The sequence below is a fragment of the Cetorhinus maximus genome, chromosome 4 (genome assembly GCF_964194155.1).
Source record: "Cetorhinus maximus chromosome 4, sCetMax3.hap1.1, whole genome shotgun sequence".
Taxonomy (NCBI): Eukaryota; Metazoa; Chordata; class Chondrichthyes; order Lamniformes; family Cetorhinidae; genus Cetorhinus; species Cetorhinus maximus.
This window is the reverse complement of record NC_135882.1, coordinates 56,519,950-56,547,123: the sequence shown is the minus strand read 5'-3', so window position 1 is coordinate 56,547,123 and position 27,174 is coordinate 56,519,950. Positions and strand designations below refer to the sequence as shown.

The 27,174-nt window shown below is 43.1% G+C and overlaps 1 protein-coding gene across 1 annotated transcript in view; it reads right to left on the bottom strand.

Moving 5' to 3' along the window:
* The window catches only part of csmd3b (CUB and Sushi multiple domains 3b), a 2,128,577-nt gene that overhangs the window by 552,632 nt on the left and 1,548,771 nt on the right, over positions 1 to 27,174 (bottom strand). The gene's annotated exons all lie outside the window — the stretch shown is intronic.

The following is a 27,174-nucleotide window of genomic DNA, read 5'->3' as shown; positions in this document are numbered from 1 at the left end:
GGGATGGAGGGCAGGAGGATTAAATGACGAAAGGTTACATGGGGGAGAATTTTCCCCCCGTTGGTGGGGGTTGTGTGCGGCAGGCGAGGACCTGATTGACGCCCCCATCGGGTTTGCGCTGTCATTCTACGTGGGTGGGCCAATTAAGGCCAGCCCAGCGTGACATGCATCCAGAAGCACTGAGCGCTCCCTGTGCGGGTGGGTGGGGGTGTGGTTCCCTGAGTTGGGGCCTGCACTCTTTCCTGCATGCGAAATTTTAATAAAGAAAATTTAAAAAATTTAAAACATGTCTCCTCATGTGCGACCTCTGGCCATTAATTGATCAATCCTTCCAAAATTATGTAGGCTGACTGTTACCAACATAGTGTGGGGTCGGGACCCAGATATGATCTCGATTTCGGGTGCTGACCCCTAATTGAAAACCCTACCCCACCATGAGCAAAGAAATGAGTGATTGGACAAATGATCTAAAATGACACATTTCTTCGTTATTGATGCTGTAGTTACAATCAAATGCAAATAATCCAGGCTATCATCAGTTAAATATTCTGTTGGCCAGGGCTTGTTCTTCTTAAAGGTGAATATGTTGTCAGCAGATTTGTTCAAGAAATATCATAACACTGTATTTTAAAATTCTAAATGGACAGTCATGAAATTAGTTCATATATTGGCATTTATTGCATAATGGTGATGGAAAGCTGAAATCACTTATTCAAAAAAGTGCAGAATAGGTTGTGAACTTCTAATCATTTATTCAACATTATTATGCCTCAGGTAGCCAGAAGACATTCAATAATTAATGAATGAACCAGAGGGAATTATTTTCATTAGTGCCCTCAATCAACTTCCTGAATCTACTGTTTTATGCAAAGCATGGCTGGAGGATGGCAGAAAGCAAATTAAGACTTTGTATAGAAATGACAGAGTTTTAATTAGTTCCCTGTCCAAAACAAGACATGTTCGCTTTTACCTTCTCCTCTTTAAAAAATAAAAATTTCAATGTAACATTTTGGAATAAATTTCTAGCAAAAACAAATTGTACAAAGCTTTTCAATGCTTAATGAAGGAAAGGGAAAAGATTAAAGTTGACTATTTTGGGAAAGCAATCATAAGCCACATCCTAATTGACTCATAATGGAGAGATGTATTTCAATGGATAAACCTGTGGCACGATCAACAAAATGCAAAACAGTGTAAATGAAGGAATTCAGCAATGCATTCATGATTATTTATCTTTACTGAGGGTGTACATAAATACAAGCATCAGTCACTTTCTCAGTGAATTACCAGGCAAATGATCATTTACTCAGCCAAGCAGATATTGTGGTAATCTACAAAGACAAGCACTCAGGCTGGTCTTTATCCACATTGTTTTTATTCCCTTCAAAAGCTGTTGCCGCCTTCAGTTAGAAAGGTTGGTAAGCAGAATACAGCGAACTCAAAATTTCCCATTTTCTCTGAAGTCATGCTCCTTGATATTTTCAATCTTTTTCTTCAATCTGGCTACTATCCTGTGTTGGGTCTTGTGAATCCTCGTCACATGACTGTTGTAACTGGTGGCCAAGTTGGTACTATACAGAGTTGATCAGCAGATACTTCTTAGGCAAAAAACATTGGGCAGCATTTCCTGCCTGTTGGGCGGGTGGGCCTGACTCAATCTCCAGCAGGCAGGGAGCCAATCCCCGCCGGAGAAGTGGTCCGCACTGCCATTTTACGTGGGTGGGCCAATTAAGGCCCGCCCAGCTTGACATCCGCCGGGAAGCGCCATGCGCTCCCTGTGTGGGTGGGGGGAATCCCTAAAATTGAGAGTGCGCTCTTTCGCGCATGCGCATGAAAGAGCACACGTCTCCCTGAGGCTAAGTGCAGCCTCAGGGAGATCGCTTCCACTTTTAAAACTATTAAAAATAGAGAAAATAAAAATCCCTTACATGTCCCGTCATGTGACAATGTCACATGAGTTGGGACATGTTCATAATTTACAGAACAACTTTATTACAATTTTTAAAACCCGTCATGAAACCTCATCCCGCCGGTGGATGAGGTTTCACGTTTTTTCTATTCCCCGCCGGGGCTCCTGGCCGACACGCCAGCCTTAAGGTTGGATGGGCAGGTCCTTTAATTTCAATGGCCTCAAGTGGCCATTGACAGGTCAGCGGGTGCGCAGCTGATTTTGATGCACCCCCACCTTCCTGAAAATTTAAATGGGGCAGGGTGATGTCAGGGTTTCAGCCCAACGTCATCCCACGTCATTTTATGCATTGGCGAGTGGGCCCCGCCCCTGCTCTGCCGACGGCAAAATTCTACCCATTATGTTTATTTACAAAGGTACTCAGCAGCAATTCATGTGTGCTTTCACTTCAAACCCTATCTCCATACTACTGATGACCAACTACAGAGGTAGTTCCATGCTACTCTTCTATTGGTTACTCAAGATCATGTGATCTTCATTAACAGCATTCTTCTGAAAGGTATATTACACATTGCATAAAACCATAATTACCACATCCCTCCCCCTTTACTCAGAAATACATTTTATATTTACAAGTACAATTTTCTCAAGATAGCAAATTATTTACATTGGTAGATAATTTACAAGCTCAGTCTTTCTGGGGATTTCCATATGTGTGTAGAACATCTTAGCTCTATGACGTCAGATGCTTTGTCAGGCACCTCCTTTTCTGGAGTTGTCTAAACATCAGGTGCTTCGGCAGACCTGTATTCTCAACTCTTGCAGGTACATTAGACATATCTGTATTGCGTTGAGTTCTCTCAACAGGAAACGTTGACCCGGTTATGAACACTGGTGGAATCATTTCTTGGTGATTTGTTTCTCTCTTCCTTAGATGATCCACATGTCTCCATGTAACTTGGCCTTTCACCTTCACGTGGTAAGATAGAGGTCTAGTCATTATACTTATTTCATCCAGTAACCACTTTGGTCCTTCTCCAAAGTTCTTCACATATACTGTCCCTCCCACGGTAAATTTCCTCTCATGACTATGGCAGTCATGTATAGTTTCTGACTTCCCTGACTCCTTCTCATCTTCCCCTCTAAATTTGGTATTATTAAGCTCAATCTCATGCTGAGACAGTGTGTCATTAATAACTCTGCAGGTGTGACACCTGTTGTTGTATGAGGGGATGAGGGGTGATCCTATAATGAAAAAGAAAGCGTGCTAGCTTGGTTGCTAAGGAATCTCCAGTTAACTTTTTCTGCCTGTCTTGAACATTTGAACTGCACTTTTGGCCAGTCCATTTGAGGAAGGGTGGTACAGTGAAGTTTTTACATGAATGATACCTTTGAGGCTGATAAACCGTTGAAACTCAGCACTTGTGAATGCCATGCCGTTATCAGATACGACCACTTCTGGTGGTCCATTAATGGCAAAACTTTGACGTAACTTCTCAATTGTAGCAGAAGACGGTGGTGACTTCACCTCATATATGACCATCCATTTTGAGTGGGCAACAACAATGTGCAGAAACATTGTTCCGATGAAAAGTCCCACATAGTCAATGTATAATCATACCCATGGCCTTCCTGGCCACTCCCAAGGGTGTAATGGAGCTGTTGAAAGTAACTTTTGCGGTTGCTGACATTGCACACAATTCTTCACTAAACTCTATTTGTCCATCCATCCCAGGCCACCATAGATAGCTGCATGCTATGGTCATCATTCAGGATATTCCTGGGTGGGCGCTGTGTAGTTCAATTAACAGTGGCTCCCTTCCCTTCGGAGGAACTATCACTCATGCTCCCCACAATAAGGTGCCATCCTGGCTGTTTATTTCATGTCTTCTGTTGAGGTGCAGTTTCATTTCATCAGATACAGGCTCTTGAGACCAACCATGAAATACTTGTTCTCGTGCTTGAGATAGGATTAGGTTCCGACTTGTTCAGTGGCGGCGATGAATCTAAGAAATTTAACAATAAAACAAGTTCCTGGAATGTCCTCATCATTTTCTTGTAAAGGCCGACTAAGTGCATCGGCGTTTGCAATTTAATTTCCAGGCCTATGTACAAAAGTGTACTTGTATGCTGCCATGATTAAAGCCTTATTTGCGTTTCTGTATCTTCTTTCTATGTGCCTTCTTCTTTCAAGCACTGACTTTAATCTCGGCCTTCTTTGCGACTTCAATTTAGCCAGACTACTCTCAGATGTAAGCTCAACTTGAGTGAACTCATTGGTTGAGTCTCCCAAAATTTCATTATCTGACTGATTCTGAGAAAATTCTGCAACTTTTGCTTTCAAAGCCTCTTTGGTTTCATTTAACTGATTCTTCAGCTCTTCCATCTCTTTTTTGCATTTGTTAGCTGCCTCCTGGAAAATTGAGCATTGTTGTGTCTTTGCTGCCAACTCATTCTTCAGTTTATTCAGAGAAGTACTGAATTTTTTTTGTTTCTTTTCATACTTTTCAAGAGGTACAAACTTGGACCTGTGGGAATCTTGTAATACGTGAAGGTTTTTCAACAGGTTTTCTTTCTCCTTTTGGGGGCTGCTCACCTCAGCTTGAACACTGTCATTAAGCATGGTCTCTTTCAGTTCCTTCTTCTGTTCTACCATGTTTAGGCTTCAGATAGCCTGCTTTTCTACAGGTTGTTGAGCCCTCACACACTCCTTTTCAAAAACAGGAACTTTTCCAGCTTCCTTTTGGAATCTCAGTGGCCAATCAAGGTTGATTTCCCTTAGCCAGTTTAGCACTAAGAGGCTTGGTCCTTGGCCTCGCAATACCAATAATGGTAGCTTTGCTAATTGGCTTCCGTAATGGACAGTCGCTCTGCTCATGCCTTTGACATGTATGTTTTCACCCATGTATGTTTTTAGTTTGCCATCAGTTTCTTCTAAATTTAATTGATGTTCACCATTATTCAGATATCTGAAGGTATGTTCCCCAATTGCTGTAGTGGAAGCTCCTGTGTTCGCTTCCATTCTCACAGGCCTGCCATTTACTTTCACTGTTACATATATTGGTTCTGTCTTTCCAACCTTCAAATTAAACAACAAATAAATATCTGAATTTGTAGCCTCAGGCTCTTCTACATTGTAGATCTCACCGGGTTTTCTGTTTTGTTTGAAAGTCTACCTGACTCTTTCCTTGCACTGTCACATTATGTGCCCATTTCTATGACAATAAAAGCATTTGATTTTTTAAACTTCCAATCATTAAAAGGTTGTTTTTTTCCCACTGCTATTGAAATTATTCCTTGCTTTAGCTGCTAAGTCATTTTTTATCATCTTTCAGCTAGCGGAGGCTGATTCCCGCTTTTCGGCAGAGTCTTGCATTTTCGCGCCCTTTTTGGCTGTGGCTTCCCGCCCAATGTGGAGGACGGCACTATTTTGCGCTCCCTGTATGGCTTTTGAATCCCTTACTATGCTTTCCATGGCCAGTGCTATCTCTAGCGCTTTCTTAAAATCCAAATTAGTTTCGGACAATAATCTCTTCTGAACCGTGTCCTCATTCACATCGTAAACTAAACAATTTCTGAGCATGTTGTTTAGAGATATACCAAACTCTCAATATTCCATTAACTGCTTCAAACTTGCCACATAGCATGCAACTGTCTCCCCCGGGGTTCTATTTCTCGAGTTAAATTTGAACCCTTGCATCATTACTGAGGGCTTTTGCTGATAATGACCCTTCATAAGGTCCATCAATCCATCAAAACTTTTTGAATCTGGGGCACTGGGTGCCATCAAACTTCGAATCAAGCCATAGGCTTTATTCCCACATGTAGGTAAGAAGATCGCTCACCTCTTCTCTTCCTCCGTAATCTCACTCACTTGGAAAAAGAATGCGAGGCATTCAATATAATGAGACCAATTGTCCGTGGCTGGATCGAAATAATCAATTCTTCTGAATTGCGGCATTCTGTGAGAGAGTTACTTCGTCGATTTGAACAGAACCTCTATTTACAATTACTGTGCGAGGTACAGCCCGATTTAGTTTCTCTTGATTTCTTCCATTAATTTATTTTACTCTCGTCACCAGTTTATCGGGTCTTGTAGTTCCTCATCACATGCTTGTAAATGGTGGCTGAGCTGGTACTATAGATGGAGTTGATTAGCAGGCACTTCTTTGGTGGAAAACATTGGGCAGAATTTTCCCTTCGGTGATTTGGGGGCGCTGCCCACTCGCCGACGGGAAAATGACGTGGGATGACGTCGGGAGGAATCCCCGACGTCATCCCTGTCCATTTAAATATTGAGGAAGACGGGCCGACAGTGAAATCAGCTGTCTGCCCGCCGACCTGTCACTGGTCAATTAACAAAAACAGAACTACCTGGAAAAACTCAGCAGGTCCGGCAGCATCGGCGGAGAAGAAACCAGCCAACGCCTCGAGCCTTCATGGCCCTTCGGTGAGGCCGTTGACAGGATAATTAAGCTTGTTAAATGCCCTGCCCGTCCAACCTTAAGGCTGGCAGGCAAGCCAGGAGCCCCAGCGGGCTTCTGATAATACATGAAACCTCATCAACTGGCGGGATGAGGTTTCCTATCTGTTTTTAAAAACTTCAATAAAGTTTATGTGCTTCTTATTAACATGTCCCATCTCGTGTGACATTGTCATGAGAGGGACATGTTAATAATTTTAATATTTTTCTATTGTTAAAGATTTTTATACTGTCAGTAATCTCCCTGAGCCAGCACTTAGTCTCAGGGAGATGTGCTCTCTTTCGCGCGCATCGCACTTTGACAGATGGGGAATTCCTCCCCCCACCCCCCCGCACAGGAAGCGCATAGTGATTCCTGTTGGGCAGGCCGCTGGGCGGGCCTTAATTGGCCTGCCCACTCAAAATGGCGGCGGGCCCCATTTCGGCGGCAGAGTTCACCTGCCCGCCTGCCGCCGAGCCGGTGGGGCCTGCCCACCCACCAAGGTAAAAATTCTGGCCATTATGTTTATTTACAAAGGTACTCAGCAGCAACTCATGTGCTTTCACTTCAAACCCTATCTCTGTACTACTGACTACTAACTACAGAGGTAGCCCGTGCTACTCTTCTATTGGTTACTCAAGATCACATGTTCCTTAACAGAATCCTTCTTAAAGGTATATTACACTTTAGATAAAACCATAATTAGCACATCCTGTAACCCAGATTATTTGCTTGCTTCTTGAAGCAGCAATAACAAGTTTCACATCTTGCTGCTGTACCAGATTTCTGTCACCTCTGCTTGTTTTCCACGTTTCCGCATTGCAAACGTTGAGGGCCCCTTTGGGAACTTAACTTTTGCCTCTGATAGAACTTTCTGCACACGCACCCAGGCCTTCTGAGGCATTTCAGGTTGGATTTACATAACCAAATGCCTCTTAATATGATAATTACCTGATCCCCCAATTTACTTTAGAATCAGTCTCAGTAGATATAAGTCAGTGTCCAACGATACAGAATTTCAGACTACAAAACAACAGTGCTGTTTTTCAACCTGTGGGACTCAAAAGGGATTAAAGAAGCCGAGAGAAGGGCAAATATTGTCCTTTAGTCTTAAGAGGCCCTAGTGGATCAATTTTTTAATTTGGCATTGTATAATAGAGAGGATAAATTGATATACAAAAGCATGGACTGTAATATTTTGCTGAGAAGTTTAGAAGACAACTTCTCCCTCCAGCAGATAATTTTTGTATTAATCAATTGTGAAGCCTCATTTAAAAATAGTCAGGAGATTTTTATGAGGCATGACTCTCAGAATGGAACCCAGCCTAATCTTGTAAGCTGTGTTTGCTGCTATGAAAGCTCCATGCCACGAATTCAGCAATATAAATGTACCCCCATTCTGCTCAATTTTAAGCACCATACTTCAAAGAAAGGATATTGATGCAGTTCAGAAAAGAGCTACAAGGATGATCCTGGCACTTAAGATTCCAATATTGAATGTGTTTTCATTGGAGGTAGCAAGATTTGATGGAGAGGATTTCAGAAGGGAGGGCTGATCCAAGCCTTTAAAAAGCTGAGAAGCACAGATAATGTAAATATAAACAACAGGCTGAATGGCCTCCCTCAGTGCATAATGATTCCACGATTCTATGACAAGACTACTCGACTTTAACTGTGAACGTCGAAATAGAGAACTCAGGTTTAACATTAACAAGTCTTAAGTAAGAGTAGAAATTTCAAGAAATATTCCTTCTCACAGAGTTAGTAATATATTTAAAAGATTACCAACAAAAGCAGCTAGCACCATGCTAATTAACTCAGCTAAATAAATCTAGGTGCATATCCAGGTAGCATTTACAAGTAGAGGGGCAGGCACACACTGAGACAGTCAAACATTCCTGGGACATGATGGTTGCTGTTCTGCCGGGATCAGGGTTAGAGAGGGAATGGGTAAAATATTGCTTGTAGAAGACTGCCGGCCAAGGCTGGATGGAGATGGGATAGGTAGGCATTCTTTTGGCTCATTACCTTTTGGGAATAAGAGTACTCAGGCTGAATGAAGGGGTGAAGTAATGGAATAAATTGTATGTTGCCAATGGAAGGATTGGTTTCTTTCAGCTAAATGTTCTTTTGTCATTCTTTATTTTCTTTCAAGTTTTTTTGTCTTTCCTGTGCTCAGAACAAAGTGAACATAGACAAAGATGTTTTAACCTACAAAAATATCAAATGTCTTAATTAGCAGCACAATGTCGGCAGCAGCTGGGGCTGGATTTTACACTCCCCTGCCAGCAGGTTTGAAGGCAGGAGGCACACAAAATCCAGTGGGCTTCCTACCTGCCATGAACCCGCCCACTCCTGCCGCCACAGTTTTACTAATGATGGGTGGCAATTAATGCTCACTTTAAAATTTCATCCTGCTGCCACTGGGATTTAATGGTAATAGGCCTCTTCTATGGGGTTGAGGGGGGGGGGGGGGGGCATTGGAGCAGACACCAGCACCCCCACCCCCTCCCGCCGAATGACTTATTTCCACCAAGATCCCCAATCCTACATGGCCTCTCAAACCCTGGACCCCAACACTCTCGCTGGGGTCCAGTGAGAATCACAAAGACTTTAAAAATCCTAATCCAGCGCTGAATGCACCCTCAAACCACAAGTGCAGTACCAGCAGTGGCCACTGCTCCTGGTGGCGCTGCTAGAACTGGAGTGCTGCCAATCTCTGTCAGTTGCCGTTGAATGGCTGCAGGGTAACCGTTCTTCTGCTGGGCGGCGTCCCCATTGTCCCCCGACGTTTTAGCCAGTGAGGAGCGGGGGGAGGAAGAGTGGGGACCAAAGTGCTTTGTAAAATTCAGACCCTAGATTTTAATCGATGAAACAGATAGAAAGAAGAGGGCTATTTCTGAGATGCTTGGGAAGACTTTTGGCCTTTCCAAACATGCGCGCCTGACTTACTAGTTGCAAGCATCTGGAATACCTTGACAAAAGCATTATGCAACATTAAATATTAAGAGACCATTTCACAGATATGGCTTGTCCTCGTATTAGGTCGCTAGTGTTTCTGTTTAAATGTAGTAGTTCATTCCCTTAGTACTTAATGAATTAGAAACAACCTCTTTGTAGTCATGCAGAATCTAATCAGTCCAATAAAATTGGTGCAAATATCCTGATGATTACATGTACAATACAAAGAAAAACCAATATGTCTCTCATCATTCAATTGACTTTTGATTAATTGATTAATAATTTAATTACACTTACTGGTGAGCTTTTGAAAGGAAGTATTAGCAAGGATCATGCTCTGGGAATGAAAGGTTGATGAATGTAGATATACTATGGTATTAGTAAGATGAGTGAAACCCTACAAAATATGTTAGGAATGAGAAAGCTTAGATAAATTGTCAACCAATGATGTAGAACAAGGGTGAAAGAATTCACTATTTAGGAGCTGAGGTTCTGAGTTTCCACAGTATTCTCCAATTGTCTGACTTTACTTCATCAGGAAACCGCTGGAAGGCTCAGAAAAGTGGCACCAAATAGCTGCTCTTAGCTGTTTTATACAATTTCTCCAAAGGCTCCACTGATCTCCCACTAAAAGAACTCCAGTGGAAATTCCAGCCAAAAATATTTATTCCCCAATATCAATGCACAAAATGACCATCTCCCTCTCCACTGTCTGGACCATGTGCCATTAGTTGTTAAGATCACATAGGAACATTGGACTTAGGAGCAAAAGTAGGTCATTCAGCCCCCTTCGAGCCTGCTCCGCCATTCAATAAGATCATGATTAATTTGTTTGTATTTCAACTCCCCTTTGCTGTCTGCTCCCCATTACCTTTGACTCTGTTGTCTATCAGAAATCTGTCTAACTCTACCTTGAATAAATTCACCGAACAAGCCTCCACTGCTTTCTGGGGAAGAGAATTCCATATACTAATGACCCTTTGAAAGAAAGAATTTCTCCTTAAGTCCATCTTAAATGGTAGACCTCTTATTCTGGTTCTAGTATCTCCCACAAGTGGAAACATCCTCCTGGTATCTACCCTATCAAATTGTCTCAGCACTTTGTATGTTTCAATAAGATCACCTTGTATTCTTCTAAACTTCATTGGGCATAGGCCCAACCTGTTCAAACTTCCTCAGAAGACAAGCCCCTCATCCCAGGAATGAGTCAAGTGAACCTTCTCTAAACTGCTGGGAAAGAGGCATAAATCTGATGAGAACCTTCCTATTCCTGACATATTACGGCTTATTAACATACTGACCATGGAAGGAAGAATTTAACTGTTACCAGCCCTGTCACCTTTATTATTTGGTAAGTGTTAGGTAAGTTTCATTTATATTTGTATTTTGCATGTTAAGAAAGGTGAAACTTGGTTTTACTTTCAATTAGAAGTTTTTGTGAGCTGGGTGCCAGGAAGTCCAGGGCTCTGTTTGTATATATGCATTTTTAATGAGGTTTTACAACACTTGAAGCAAAGAGATGGGTTACCAAGGGGTTAGTAGTTTAGTGAAGTGAAAAAAAATAGAAAACAAAAATGTGCTTTTGCCTAGTGACAGGGGTCCAGAGACACTCAAGGATACAGAAAAACACAGAAGGGCGTTCATTCCAGAGATCGGAGGCAGAAGGTCTAATCTCTCTAATAAGGAGTCATGCTGGGGAACTTAGTTTAGGGAACTCTTGGCCAACTAGTTGGAACCTGATTTTAAATAATGCCATTCTTGAGCTGGAAGTTTGCAAGAGCAATACAAACTGACTCAGTTTCAGATTTCCCTCAGCTTCTAGGGGAGTGTTGATATCATTTTCCTGAACATTGCTCTTTTGCCTGGATGGCTGGTTTGTGATGCAGAGCAACGCCAACAGCGCGGGTTCAATTCCCGTACCAGCTGAGGTCACCCAGGAAGGCCCTGGTTTCTCAACCTCGCCCTTGCCTGAGGTGTGGTGACCCTTAAGTTAAACTCACCACTGGTCGTCTCTCTCTAATGAGAGAGCAGCCTATAGTCCTCTGGGATTACCGTGGCTTTTTTTTTTCCCAAACATGCAGTAAACTTCCATCTTCACTGTTTGGGTGGTAATTTGGCAAAGCAGAATATCCACCTGTTTCGGAAACCTGACTTCCATGCCACCGATTTCAGCTAAGTGAAAACTGGGAAAATGCTATCGTGGGCATGCAATCTACTCCATCAGTTAATCATCACGGACTTAAGATGAACATTTACTGGACCATTTCTGATCCATCAGAGGTGTACTATTCTAGTAGGTTCAGTTTGGCAATAACAAACTTCATGAACCTCATTGAATGAGGTTTTGATTTCAATATCAGTCCATTATGATATATGCAATTTTACAATATTACTGTGTATGGAAAACTCTAAAGAGTGAATCCTCATGGGCAAGATTTCTTTCACTAAACTAAGATAACGCTTGGAGCAGTCAAGTGGATCAGTCACTTAGTACTTTGGTCCTTTACCTCTGGGGCCTAGGTTTGAACCCAGTCCCGAATGATTGAATTGCGATCTCCCCTGTCCACTGTTTACAAGAAAGCTAATCAATACAGACTCAACCCAATTTGATATAAATCCAGAGAACAAAATTGAAATAATTGTGTATTATCTGGAAATTACTTAATCATTTCAGTCAAATAGGCCGGAAGGCATGCTGTACTGCAAGAAAAAAATACGGCTCCATTCTGTAGATGCATTGTTGGTGTTTTATGGGGGCACTTTTATCATGCTTCTAAACCATGCTGCTGTATCTAACCTTAATATGTTCAATTTTGATATTGAGTGTAAAATAAAATGGGAAATATTTGATTCCACATTCTGATAATCTTTGTCTGGGTTTGGAAAATAAAATCACAAAATATTATTGCATCTATTAATATTGCACTTTTGCTCTATCCAAAATCACATAATAAAAATTATCACAGTTAAGCATCCACCACTAAGTTTGAATATATAAAGTAGACACTGACAACACTGAATAGCAAACCTTATGCCAGTTCTGATTGTCCTTATAAATTGCCAACAAACTGGAACATCCATGAAATCATGCAATAAAAAGTTTGCCAAGCTAAAATTTAACAGCAACTAAAGCATTATATCTATAATAATACGTTCATCTGTGAAAGGTATTACCTGATTTTACACTGCATACACTTAGAATAATTGTTTTTGATATCCAATTCATGTTGCATTTAAAAATGTTCCAAATGATACCATAATTTGATATGGTATCTTTCCTGCCCAGTAACAGCTGTTTGGTAGATAATTTAAAAATCCCCATGCTGGAATAAGCTGTGAAATTTATGGCAGAATTTAAGCCTGAAAAAATAACACATTGCATCACTGTCAGAGAACTCCAATTAAAGTTTAGCTCCATAACTTCATAGAAAATTTTCAAAGTACGCAGATTTTAAAAATTAGCTTTAAAATGAATTAATTTGGTTATGTTATGACAGAGGACTACATGAGGTGCCATGAAATGAGAAACTCCTACTATTTGTTCTGGAATTCCTTAAAAGGTCAGTTTTGGCACTCCAATTATCAAGGATTTTTGTTTTTATAATATTTAAAACTTTGCATCTATAAGAATGATGGAATGTATGACGGTCTAAATGTATGATTTATATTTTTTCATATCTTACAATCTGAGAGCGCTGACGCTTCAAACCACCATATCCCAGAACTATTTCTTTACCTTAGTTTCCAACTGCCAATTTTCCCAAGAATATGTTTAGTTGAATCACAATTTTATGTTTCTCTCTTGGCTAAACCATCCACTGTTTCGCTTCAGATCACAGCACCAGTCCAAAAGTGCAATGACAACTATCATCGATTGTTGTAAAAACCCATGTGGTTCACTAATGCCCTTTAGAGAAGGAAATTTGCCAACCTTACCTGGTCTGGCTTACATCTGACTCCTGACTCACAACAACATGTTTGGCTATTAACTGTCCCGTGAAATGGCCGAGCAACCCACTCAATTCAAGAGCAATTAGGATGGGCAACAAATGCTTGGTTTGGCAGCAATGCCCACACCCCATGAAAGAATGAAGATTAAAGAATCTACATGCATTTTGCCCCGACAGGACTGGCCTATCCAAAAAAAAAGTAGGCAAAAGGTCGATTTAATTTTACATTTTACGATTTTACATTTCTATCTGCCCCAGATCAGCTGAAGTACATAAGTGTGGGATGGTTGAGGGTGAGTGGGCCGGTGGCAGGAGGCAGAAAAAGCTATGGGGTTCAACTAAATAAAATATGTGAGGGTCATACAGGTGCTGCTGATGTTGCTCCTCCTGCTGAGGAAGCAGCTGGTGCTGGTGCACCCTCCGCTCTTAACCAGAAAGGAACAGTGGAGCTGCATAAGCTGTTTCCATATTGCTCTGGAGGCTGACAGCTGGGAAGTGCAGCTGAAGGTGAGTAAAGTGCTGGGCAGGTGAAGTGCCTTCCAAGAAGTTGGCAATCACCTGTCAAACAGTGACAGCACTCTCTGACAGAAGGAATACTTTGGCCAGCAGTCTCTCACCTGGGGCAAAATTTTTACCTCGGCGGGTGGGCGCGCGCCCGACCCACTCGAACGTAAAATGACGTGTGTTGACGTCGGGCGAGTGTCCCAATGTCAACGGAATCGCAGGAATCGGCACCGTGCCTGCTGACAATTAAAAGGCCTGTTAAGGCCATAAAAGTTTCAATTAACTTACATTTTTCGCTGCCCATCTAACCTTATGATTGGCTGGCAGGCGAAAAGGCCAAGCGTCCTTTGCACTTTTTAGGAAACCACATCCACAGGCAGGATGTGGATTTTAAAAAATTTTTAAATTTAATTAACAACACTTTTCAATTCTTTTTTTTTGAAAACTCTGCATCTCCCTGAGGCAGCTCCGTGCCTCAGGGAGATTCTCAAGTGCGCATTCGCACACTTGCGTGAAGTTCGTGCTCACCCTGTTCGCCTTCCTCCCCCACTCACCCCCCCGCACAGGCAGCACTGAGCGCTGCCCCTTGTGTTTCAAGCTGAGCATGCCTTAATTGGTCCACCAGCGTGAAATCGCCTTCCGGCCTCGATCACAGGCGCTGGTCGGCTTCCCAATCACCCTCACCCGCCCCTGCCGAGGCTGCCCGACAAGGGCTAAATTCTACCCCTGGTCCTGGTTGCAGCTCCTCAGTGTAGCCAGTCAAAGCATTCCTAGCTCATCAGTTTCATCAGGAGGTCCTTCCCACAGTGAACTCACCTTCTCCAACCTGATGGTTGCAGACACCACTGAAACTCCTGTGCAGCAGGGAAAAAGGGAATCCATTTTCAAATTCGCACATAGTTACTTCCTTAAATACTTCAATTGGCTTCCTGCTTAACCTACAGGGCTTTTGTGATATTTTTTGAGAGAACACTGATTTTTCATCAAGCTATGCTCCTATCCATTTCTGACTTCACCCTGGGAGATACTGCCTTAGCACTTCCATTTTCCGCCCACAACCTCCTTTTAAGTAGATTGTCCCATTTCATGATTGACAGTTTTATTAGCTTGTATTACAGCTATTTTTTTCAACATAAGAAAAACTTATGAATAGATGCTTTTTTTCAAAGCTTTTTCTTTCATACATATCACTATACACAATAGGGTTCACCTGAGAAAGCCGGAAGGCAGCTGGATCACCTCAAGTTCCCAAATCAAAGTCATTTTCTGCAATTATCCCACCCCACTGCCTCCAAACCTGCCTCCACTGGGTCTGGGTAATTCCAACCAAGGAGACAAAATTAATATGTTAAACTGGAAGAAATATTGCTACCAGGAAAGAGAGATCAAAATTTATTTTGATCAGAGCAGTGGCGTAAACACCAAGTAGTTCCTGGCACAAGTTTGCAGATTCACCCTGCCATTTTTGAATATAACAAGTTATCTACAAAACAAAATGTTAGATTCCTAAATGCTTGCTTTGCCCAAATAGCAGGTGTTTGGCAAACATTTTAGAATGCTGATGCTGGAATTAATAATTAATGTCATGAGGGCATTTCAATCTGAAAGAGAACATATTGTGCCACTATATCATGGAATAACAGTAATTTGTCATAAAATGTTCATATGTAAAAACAAAGTTTGGACATCTGTCAAGCACAGCAATTGAAACATGCTGTACACTTGGAGCCAGAAAAAAAATCCAGGGAGGGTTCTGTTCTCCTTGCTCGCCTTACAACGCACTAAGCCCAATAGCAAAAATGATCCCCTCAGGTGATCCCTTCACCCTCTTAAGATAGCAGTTATGATGCTATTCCAATACACAACAAGAGTCTTTAAGAGGTCCCACATATATTTCATAAAATAATTGGCAACAGTTGATGCCATGAGTAATGAACACCAAACGGCATCAGTTAATTGAAAATGGTGTGCCATTAGCGACCCAAAGCACTGAAGATTCCTAGACAGTCATTTTCCTTGAGTAATTCCCAAGACTTTGTTGCTCCATTTTTGTGACATAGCACCGATTGGACATTCTGGCCAATTGTGTGCTGGTAACATTGATGGACCTGTACTGCTGCGAAACATGTATTCTGATCTTACAAATGACTCTGTCCTTGTAATTTGGGACAGGGTTGGGATCCTTTGCTACCAATGAACTTCAACCTTGCTCAGCCACACTTCAACTGGTCGAACACGGCCATTTGAAACTTGGCCCCAAAGACTGGCAAAAGATAAGACTGACCAATTGTACAGCTGTTCAGAGTCTTCTATGTATTTTCTAATAGATTGAATGCAACCTATAAATTAATAAGTACTCTGTTGTTTACTCAGTACCTGAAGGGCCAAATAGTTGCTTTAAAAAAAACTTTAAATGATTGAATTTCATTTATGTTGTGCACAGTGGGGAGTTACGGGCTACACAACTTCTTTCACCTATTTCTGACATTAAGTGATATTTTGAGCAAATGGAAAAATAACTTCTTAAACAATAATCCTTCCTCTAAAATAATTGAAGGAAGCTAAGAAATGGATGGAAGAAACCATGGGCTGAATTTTGCCCTTGATGGTTGGGCGGGCCTGACCAACTCGGCGGTGGGCGGGCAGCCGATCGCTGCCGCCGAAACAGCCCCGCCACCATTTTACGTGGGCGGGCCTAGTGTGACGCCCGATGGGAAGCACAATGCGCTTCCTATGCGGGTGGGGAGTGGGGGATTCCCCAACTGCGAGAGTGTGCTCTTTCGCGCATGCATGGGAAAAAGCGCACATCTCCTTGAGGCTAAGTGGTGCCTCAGGGAGATCGCTGAAAGGTGGTGAAAGTTCAAACCTAGAAAAATAAAAAAATCATTAACATGTCCCCTCATGTGAAAATGTCACACGAGATGGGACATGTTAATGAAGTACACAAAAACTTTATTAAACTTTTTTTAATCCAAAATCAAACCTCATCCCGCCAGTGGATGAGGTTTGTTAGAAAATAACTTACCCGCCTGCCCGTTGGGCCCGTGCGCCGAGCTGAAGTTCACACAGGCTCCTCAAAATCGTCAACAATTGGTGACTTAATGGCCTTAACAAGGCCTTTAATTAATGGCGGGCGTGTGACGCGCTGCATAGCGCGCCCGCCGACCTAAACATCGCGATGCTGCGCGCTAACGTCGGGACACTCGCATGACATTTTAAGCGCTGACGTGCAGGCTTCGCCACCCGCATGTCTGCCACAAAATTCAGCCCCATGTAAACTTTGTTTCTTGGGAAATTTGGGCATAGAAAGAGTACATTAGGTCAGATTAACAAAAAAAGGAACAAAGTATGGAACAATAGAGAGAACAGAGTAAGTGAAATGAAAAAAATCCTTAATTTTAATTAAAATTGTATGCTGTGTACCCATTTTGGTAACTTTAGGTTAATATTACAGCAGTAAAGTTACTCCAAATATTTGAGTGGCTTGACCACAGTAATAGAAGAATGTGTTCAAAGATCACTTTGCACAGGCTGAAATCTCTCAGAGTTGGCCAGTCCAAGCACCTAAGGATTTTTTTCCTGGATCAAATGGCAGTCTAAGGGATGAAAATGGGAAGAAACAGTTAAAAAATTGGGCTGCATAATACACTGAAGGGACACTCCTTACGCCTCAGCAAAAATATCGGGGGCAAGCCGACCTCCGGTTAGCCAGCTCACCCCCGCTTCAATTTTTCGGCTAATGGGCCTTTGATTATTATGAGGCGAGACTTCTACCACTCTCCAACAGGAAGGGCTGCCTCATAGAGCTGTCGACCAGAGACCGGCAGCTCTGCAATACTGCTTGTGCCATCAGGAGTGGTGGCCGCTTCCTGTCCTGCTGGAGGCCCAGAAGGAAGTGCATATCCAAAAATCAAGGTACATCCAGGATTTTGCCGGGCCAGGCTGACATGCCCAGGCGAGGGGCGTGGGGATGGCATGTTGGGCAGGGTAGGGTGGGGGAGGGGGAGAGCGGGCGTGGGGAGGGAGAACTCTGGGGGCCTTTGATTGGCACCGGGAGCCCATAGGGGAATCCCCACCCCTCCTCACCTTTCAATGGTCAGCAGCCGCAAGGTGAAACCTGTTTGGCTGCACATTGAGCGCAGACCTTCCCAGCCGGCTGTTAAATCAGAGCAGCAGCAAGATGACGTGCTTAAGTGGGCAATAATTATCCATTTAAGGGTCTCAATTGGGACCTGGGCAGGGGTCCCACCCACTATGTTCCTTCTAATTTTTTTCCATCCATGTGCGGAATCAATTTTGTTATGTGCTCTCATATCAAGGTAGTGTGTGGATGTGCGCCACCAGTAGAAACAAAAAAAACTACATATAATATATACTTTTAAGAAGTTACCATAGGTAAGGGAGAAGAAAGAATGCCACCCTCAGCCATTGAAAGCCTAACATGCTAGTCCACAATTTACCAGATTTACTGCATTCAATTTTAAATTTACCGTGGTAGCATTTGAACTCACGACCTCCAGCTTTTAAGTTCAGTACCATAACCATTACAAACCATATATAAGAGAGCCATTTGTTAGTTTTTATATTGTGGCTTGTATTTCAGGCAAATGACAGAAGAAAAATTGAATTGGTAGCACCTCAAAGTAGAAAGAACTAAAGAGGCTTGCTTTTGAATTGATAGAAAATGTGGAAAAGGCAACTTCTATTTTCTCAGCTGATTGAGTGGTTTCTTTATGTAAAACTGCAATGAGTAGTGAGGAAGATAGCTCAGTACTTTCTTCATATCAACAAACATAATAAGGCAGAGGTAAAGTGTCTCTATGAATTTGGAGAGAGGTTGGCTCTTGTGGCTGGAGGGTGAAGGTCAGAGAGAGAGAGAGAGAGACATCACGGAATCTTCCCAGATTTGCACAAAGTGGGGTAGCAGGCGGGAAAAAAAGTTGTTTCACCCGACAGCCGCAATAGCGGGTTTTTGTGCCATACCGTCCCATTCCTGCCTGATTAATTATTCAGCCACAGGAAACATGCCGCCTCGCTGCCGGGCAACCTCCGATTTGCCTGCTGTGCTGTTACCTCGCTACTTCCTCATGCAGAGTGCCAAATTTAAACTGCAGCTATGCGCTTCTCAATGCTTGCAGCCCAGGACTGCTTCGGTGAAGACATGGCCCCAAAAGCCAAGAAGAGTGCATCTCCCCCGATTCAGTGACGCATCCCTGGGACACCTGCTTTACACTGTGCAGGCTCGCCACAATGTTCTCTATCCCTGCTCCAGCTGCAGGAGCCCAATCAGTCTCACAACTCTGGCTTGGCAGGCGGTGGCAGAGGTGGTCAGTGCCAGTGCTGCATACAAGAGGTCAGCCATTCACTGCAGAAAATAGATGAATGATTTTATCCGTATCACCACAGTAATGCAACAATCTTATCATTCTAAACTCATACATTCACAAGACCACACATTCACTGGAATGTCGCTCACTGGCAGCTCAAGGGACATCACCACTCACTCTCTCATACATACCCTCACATCTCCATCTGGCCTCATCTCCTCTGGAGACTGCATCCTCAGCCCTCACTAACTTGAGGCCACTTGCACAGATCAACTACTGCCCCCACACACATCCTGGGATAACCCACCTTCCTCAATACAGCCCTCACCCTGCAGAACTCTTCCTTTGCCCGGGGTCACTTCTCCCCTTTCCCTAAGCAAGAATGAGCCCTGCAGCGGTTGGAATGCCACCGCTGCCTTACAGTTGGACTGGTAGGTAGAGGCCTGCCCATGAGCCCCCCTAAAATTGATGTGCTGCCTGCGAAGCCTGGCACTGATGACTGTGAGCGCTGCCCGAAGCAAGGTAGGTAAACAAACCACGAAGTCCCGAGCGAAGTGCAGTTCACCAGGTGAACATCGCTTATGTACAGTTGCGAAACACGTCAACGTTCAATCACCCTGACGTGACCGGATGATCCAGCGGTGGGGGCTGATTCCGGCGAGCAGGGCTTATAATGAGATGCTAAAGTATTGAAATTAGGTTCCTGATGTGCGGCGGTGGGAAATGCAGCTGATGGGTGGAGCGGACGATTGCAAACTGGTTTTACAAAGACGTGAAACCGATTTCTGGCCTTCTCACAACACTGTCCCCAACCCCACCGCCCGCGACGATGCCCGACATCAAGGGGGCCAGAAAATTCAGGCTGCATTTGTCCATGCAAATTAAATGAATATTGAAGGGCAAAACTACATGTGGAAACTGGGGAAGAGAACATTGTGGAGAAGACAGAATGGAATCCCAGGAGCAGGAATGACTGTTGAGGTAGTTTTTGGGTAAGTGGTGGCATTTATTCCACCTACATTTTTTTTACATTAAAAATCTATGAATTGTGAAGTAACAATCCAGTTCACCATTTTTAAAGTAAACTGTCTCTCGAAATGCATACAAGTGAATTGGGGAGAGGTAGTATTTGGAAGTGTGCACTTTTTAAAATGACCCATGAAATAAGCTCACAAGAACCTTTGCCTTATTATTTGGAGACCTGGGCTTGGAATACCACACTTCTCAAAACTTCCTAGAAATGCCCTTGCATTTTAAATGTGTTAAGTGTTTCTGGGATCAATCTTCCTTTATAATTCTACAAAGCCAGCTGCAGCAGAATCAGTAGATCAGTGGTATTAACTGGCCAAAAATCCAAAATTATATTTGTCTCGAAGGGCAGAATTTTGCCCTCGTCGGGCAGGCTTGGTGGGGCGGGCCAACTAAAGAGGGGGGAAGAGGGCAAGCGCAAACTTCCACGCATGCGCGCAGGGAAAGTTCCCTGAGGTACAGAGCTTCCTCAGGGAGGTGAAGATGTAGAAAAATAAAAATAAAGCATTTTAAAATGTTAAAAAACATGTTCCCTCACATGAGCACGCCCGCTGAACGAAATATCTCAAGACAGCACGATGACGTCAGGATGCATGCCCGACGTCACCACGTGTCATTTGACGTGCCCCCACACGCCGACTGAAAAATCCTGGCCTTAATAATTTAACAACTCTGAATAACTTACTAATTTTTAACTTACTAACTCTTTCAACATACCTCCTGCTCACTACGTTCTGCCTCCGGTTCACCTCCTCTCCTGACTCACTGCTTCATGCACCCAATATTCCGCTCGTCCCCTCTCCCTCTCCCTCTCGCTGCCTCCTCCATTCGCCTCCTCCTTCTCCCGAGCCCTTGGTCGGTGAGAGGGAGGAACTGAACGAGGGAGCAAGAGGGGCTGTGTGTGGAAGGTTTGGGCAGGGTAATGGTGAGTGGGCGCATCAGGGAGGGAAGCAATGAGCAGGAGAGTTGGGGAGGGAAGCAGCGTGCAGAAGGGAAGCGGTGAATGGGAGACAAGCGGCGAGAGTCATGGAGGAAAGCAGAGAGCTGGAGGGTCAGGGAGGGAAATGGTATGCAGAAGGGTTGGGAGGGTAGAGGCATGTGGAAGGGAAGCAGCACGTGGGAGGGAAGCGGTATGTGGGAGGGTTGCGGAGGAAGTGGCAAGCAGGAGGGAAGCAGCAAGTGGGTGGACCGGTGAGGGAAATGGCTAATGGGAGGGTCGGGGAGAAAAAGGGAGAGCTAGAGGGAATCAGTGAATGACACAGTTAGAGAGCGAAGCAGAGAGCAGGAGGATCGATGAGCAGCAGAGCTGACGAGCAGACCGCAGGAAAGTCAAGTGCTGACACAACTTGGGGATCCAGGAACTGACACAAGTATATTTCGGGTGTTAATTCCACCTGATTAATCATGCCAGGCTTGGCACTTGTTCATTAATTAACCTAATTTATCCATCAGGATGTGCGTGGCTGTGATAATTTAGTATGTGACACTTGATGGACTGTTGCGCAGCTTCGATGAAACACTGCCCACCCGATGCCTCCCCCACCACTCGTAAAATTGTGGTGGGGCGGGAGCAGGCTGGTGGCAGGCACAATGCTGGTGGCAGGCACAGTGCTGGTGGCATGGCACCTTATTTTATGGGTCCACCCACCTTGAATTCCACCTGCGGATGGTCAGTAAAATCCAACCCATTGTGTGAGTGAAACTCATTAGCAGCATCTCTGTACTAGTGCCAAACAGAGGGCTATAGAATCCTGAGGCAAACACGCAATTCATGAAGTGTCTTTCAGAGCTAATTTCTGGACATCAGAGAAAAACTAAAAAAAAAATACCAGGAGAAAAAAATAACAAAAAAAGGCTAGACAGTTGATATAGGAAGCAGATTCAAAGCATATTCCCCTTCACCACTGCCAGTCCCTGCCAAGAAAATTAACAAAATCTATTAATGATGAGCTGTCTTGGGGGAGACATCTTTTTGGAAAGAAATCTCATCATGCCAATGGCAAGAACAAATATGCCTACTGTCTGTACTGTGCATGTGAGGAGAATGGAGGAAAGAGAAAAAAATGCTCTGGGAGGAAAAAAAATGGCGTGTGTGTGTGTAGAAAAGAGCATCTGAAACTACTTTACATAACTTCTAAGAGGAGATACTTCAGTGGAGTCAAGGTCCAATCCCATGAGGGAAAAGGTAGGACAAACAAAGCCTGGATGACAAAAGAGATAGAGAATAAGATGAAGAAGTAAAAGGGTGCAGATGGCCAATGTCAGAAGGATGTCAATTGTGAACCAGGTTAAATATAGAGAGTTTAGAGGGGAAGTGAGACAAGTAATAAGAGAAGTAAAGAGTAGGAGAAGCCACCGGCAGTTAACATAAAAGAGAATCCAAAAGTCTTCGAGAAGCATACAAATAGTAAAAGGGTAATAAAAGGAAGGGTGGGGCCAATTAGGGACCAAAAGGAGTTTTAAGCATAGAGGCAGTACTATGGAAGTACCATGGAGGAAGCTCCTGGTCAAGTCATAGTGAAAGAGGAGGTAGCTGGGACACTGGATGGGCTAAAAATTGATAAAGAAGCAGTATTAGATAAGCTCACTGGATTCAAAGTTTTTAAGTTACCAGGATCAGACAGGATGCATCTATTGATACTGAGGGAAGTAAGGGTGGAAATTGCAGAGACACTAGTCATAATTTACCAATCTTCCTTAGATACATGGGTAGTGTCAGGAGACTGGGGAATTACAAATGTTACATCCTTGTTCAAAAAAGGGTGTAAGGATAAGCCCAAATACTGCAGGCCAGTCAGTGGTGAAAAGCTTTTACAAATGATAATCTGGAACAAAATTAACAGTGATTTGGACAAATGTGAATTAAGTAAGTAAAGCCAACATGGATTTCTTGAGAGCAAATCATGCTTAACTAACTTGATTGAGTTTTTTTTGATGAGGTAACAGAGAGCTTTTTGGACTCGAGGAAGGAATAAACTGAACTGGACTAGCCATATAAATACTGTCTCTACAAGAGCAGGTCAGAGATGAGGAATCCTGAGGTAACTCATCTTCTGACTCTCCAAACCTGTCCGCCATCTACAAGGCAGAAGTCAGAGTGTAATGGAATACTCTCCACTTGCCTGGGTGAGTGCAGCTCCAACAACACTCAAGAAGCTTGACACCATCCAGGTCAAAGCAACCCGTTTGATTGGCATCCTATCGACGAACATTCACTCCCTCCACCACCAACGCACAGCGGCAGTAGTGTGTACCATGTACAAGATGCATTTCAGGAACTCACCAAGGCTCCTTCGACAGCAACTTCCAAAACCACAACCCCTACCATCGAGAAGGATAAGAGCAGCAATGCATAGGAATGCCACCACCTGGAAGTTCCTTTCCAAGCCACATACCATCCTGACTTGGAAATATACTGCTGTTCCTTCAATGTCACTGGGTCAAAATCCTGGAACTTCCTCCCTAAGAGCAATGTGGGTGTACCCACACCACATGGGCTGTCGTAGTTCAAGAAGGCAGCTCACCACCATGTGGTAACTGCATGTAAAGTCACACCCTCCTGTCAATCACAGGTCACGTGCTGTACTGTGGGCGCTCTGACCAGTGAGCTCTTAGCGTGGGCAATCCTTGGGGTGAATCTTTTCCAATGAGAGATCTAGTTAAGTGTGCAAGCACTAAAAATGAATCTGTAATAAAGTTTAACTGTTTCTTGAGAAAACCAGTCCACTCCATCGAGTCAACACATTTGGCGACGTGGGTAAAGTCAACTTTGACTGTGCACCTTGCCCTGTTACAGTGAGTAAATCGAATTTTAAAGAAACTACTCACCAGTCATGCCACCGTTTGGAAGAATCGATCCATATGATGCTAATATTGAAGATTGGAGCTGGTATGTTGAGTACCCTGGATTTTACTGTGTAGCAAATGAAATAACCGCCAAAGAAAAGTGGAAAGTGATCCTCTAAGTGTATGTGACAGTAAAACATATAACCTGACTGCCCCGAGCATGCCCGATTCCAAGTCATACATCAAATTAGTGGACCATGTGAAAACTCACTTCCAGCCAAAGCTGTCCGTGATAATGCAGCGCTTTAAATTCAATTCAAGAGTTCGGGCCCCGAGAGAATCCACTGCAACCTATGTACCGATCCCCAAGCAGTTAACAGAATACTGCGATTTCAGAAACATTGTAAATGTAATGCTGTCTGCTCCATAGAGTCATCACCACCACCTTCTCAAGGGCAATTGGGGATTGGCAATAAATGCTGCCCTAGCCAGCGATGCTCACATCCTATGAGTGAATAAAAAATGTATAGTGGGGTTCCTTGGGGGTTGGTGTTAGAACCACTGCTTTTATTGATATATATTAATAACCTAGATCTGCAGGGCACAGTTTCAAATATGCAAATGACACAAAACTCAGAAGTACTGTAAACTATGAGGAGAATAGGGATAAACTTTAAGATGACATAGCCAGACTGATGTAATGTGTAGATCCTTAGCAGATGAAATTTAAAGCAGAGAAGTATGAAGTGATGGATTTTGGTAGGAAAAATGAGCAGAGTCAATAGAAAGTAAAGGGTACAATTCTAAAGGTTATGCAAGAGCAGAGGGGCTTGAGGGTATAACTGCACACATCATTGAAGGTGGCAGGACAGTTTGAGAAAGTGATTAAAAGGCATACGGGATCCTGGACATTATATATAGAAGCTTAGAGTACAAAAGCAAGGGAGTTATGATGAAACTTTATAAAACAATGGTTTGGCCTCAACAGGAGTATTGTGTCAAAATCTGGGCACCACACCTTAGGAAGGATGTGATGGCATTACAGAGGTTGCAGAGAAGATTTACAAGAATGATTCCTGGGATGAAGAACTTCAGTTATGTGGATAAATTGGAGTAGCTAGGATTGTTCTCCTTAGAGAAGAGAAGATTAAGTGGAGATTTGATAGTGGTATTCAAAATCATGAGGGGCCTGGACAGAGTAGATAAGGAGAAACTCCCTGCATTGGTGGAAGGGTCTAGGACCAGAGGGCACAGATTTAAAGTGATAGGCAAAAGGAGCAATGGTGAGAGGTGGAAAAACCTTTTTATGCAACAAATGGTTAGGATTTGGAATTCACTGCCTGACATTGTGATTTGGCAGGTTCAATCTTGGCTTTCAAAAGAAAATTGGATAATTATTTAAGAAAAGGAAATGCAGGGCTCCTGTGAAAATGCAGGGTAGTGGGACCAGGTGAATTGCTCTCGCGGAGAGCTGGCATAAGCTCAACAGGCCAAGCTGTGCTATAACAATTTTATGATTCTCTGATTCTATAATTAAATTGTGACTGAATACTTGCAAAATATGCATGGTTGTAAGAGGTAAATTTTGTATGCAAAGCAAATGTGAATAGGAATTTTATATCTAAGGTAGCACTGATTCACAGATAGACTTCAATAAATAACTTGCATTTCAGTTTGTTCTCTTGCACTTAAAGAAAAATAGCTTTAGAAAAATATTTTAAGGGTTACACTGAAAGCTATTTAACTACCTTTATCTTTTTTAAGACCTAGGGCCTGAGTTTCATGTTAGACTCAGGAATCGTGGTCTGGTCCATTTTCTGATGCTGTGTTCCCAGATTCTGAATGAGCCCCTGTGAACATGTTATTACCCCACCCCCACCCCTGTGAGGAGTCAGAGACAGGCTGGATTTGGGGCCTCCATCTCCTAAAGCAGGCATGAGGTTGCAACAGATGTGCTGAGGCTTGCAGCATAGAAAGTTCACTTCTGTTCACTTGGCCATTGGTCCAGTTCTGTGGATGACAGTTATTCCACATAGCCCTCACCTCTTACCCCCACCCACCCACCATGCCACTTCCATACCCCTATGTATCCTGCATAGCCCCATGCCCCCTCCATACCCACTCACCCAGTATCCACAATGGATGTCAGAAGCCACATAATACGGAAGTATTATGCTCAGGAAATAATATACAATCATCCATTGAGACTCTACTTGAAAACAATTGTGAGGTCCTGTAAGGACCTCATAAAACTATCAAACACACAATCATAGAATTGTTACAGAACATAGGAGGCTATTGTGCCCGTCGTGTCTGCACTGGCTTTCTGAATGACCAATGCAACTAGTGTCATTCCCCTACATTCTCCCCATAACCACAGCCATTCAAATTGCTCTTGAAAAATAACTCATTCCATTAAGGCACTCATAAATCCATCAAAAAACAACCATTCAAAAACTTCTTCAAAACAATTTATTAACTGCTCATAACACTGTCAATCAAACAAAGCTCACGGTCCCTTTCACAAATGCGTAATCAACTCCTGCAGAGCTAAATCCATTAGTGGCCTTGGAGCTCAGCCAAGCATTCAACATTATATTCCATGGCACAACTGTATAGACAAATCCTCCAGAGCTCAATACAATGGAGACTTTGGAGTTGCCTGAGCAGATAGCTAGCCACCTGTTATTTTTTTTTTCAAAGGGCTCAACAGATAGACTTTCAAATAAGTCAGTCATCTGTTCAGTTATTTCAGGTGCTCAACAGTTCTATGAATTTTATAATCAATATGAAAATCAAAGCACTGGGTCCAGATGACACACTAATATGGTTTCTGGTACTGTTGAATACAGAACAGCACCTTACCCACTGGAAGAAGTGCGGATGACATAAAGATTGGCCGGGTGGTTAACAGTGAGGTTGAGTGTCTTGGGCTACAGTAAGATATAGTCGGGATGGTCAAATGGGCAGATAAGTGGCAGATGGAATTTAACCCTGAAAAGTGTGAAGTGATACACTTTGGAAGGAGTAATTTGACAAGGAAGTATTCAATGAACGGCATGACACTAGGAAGTTCTGAGGAACAAAGGGACCTTAGCATGTGTGTCCATAGATCTCTGAAGGCGTAGGGACATGTTAGTGGGGTGGTGAAAAAGACATATGGCACACTTGCCTTTATCAATGGAGGCATAGATTACAAAAGTAGGGAGGTCATGTTGGAGTTGTATAGAACCTTGGTGAGGCCA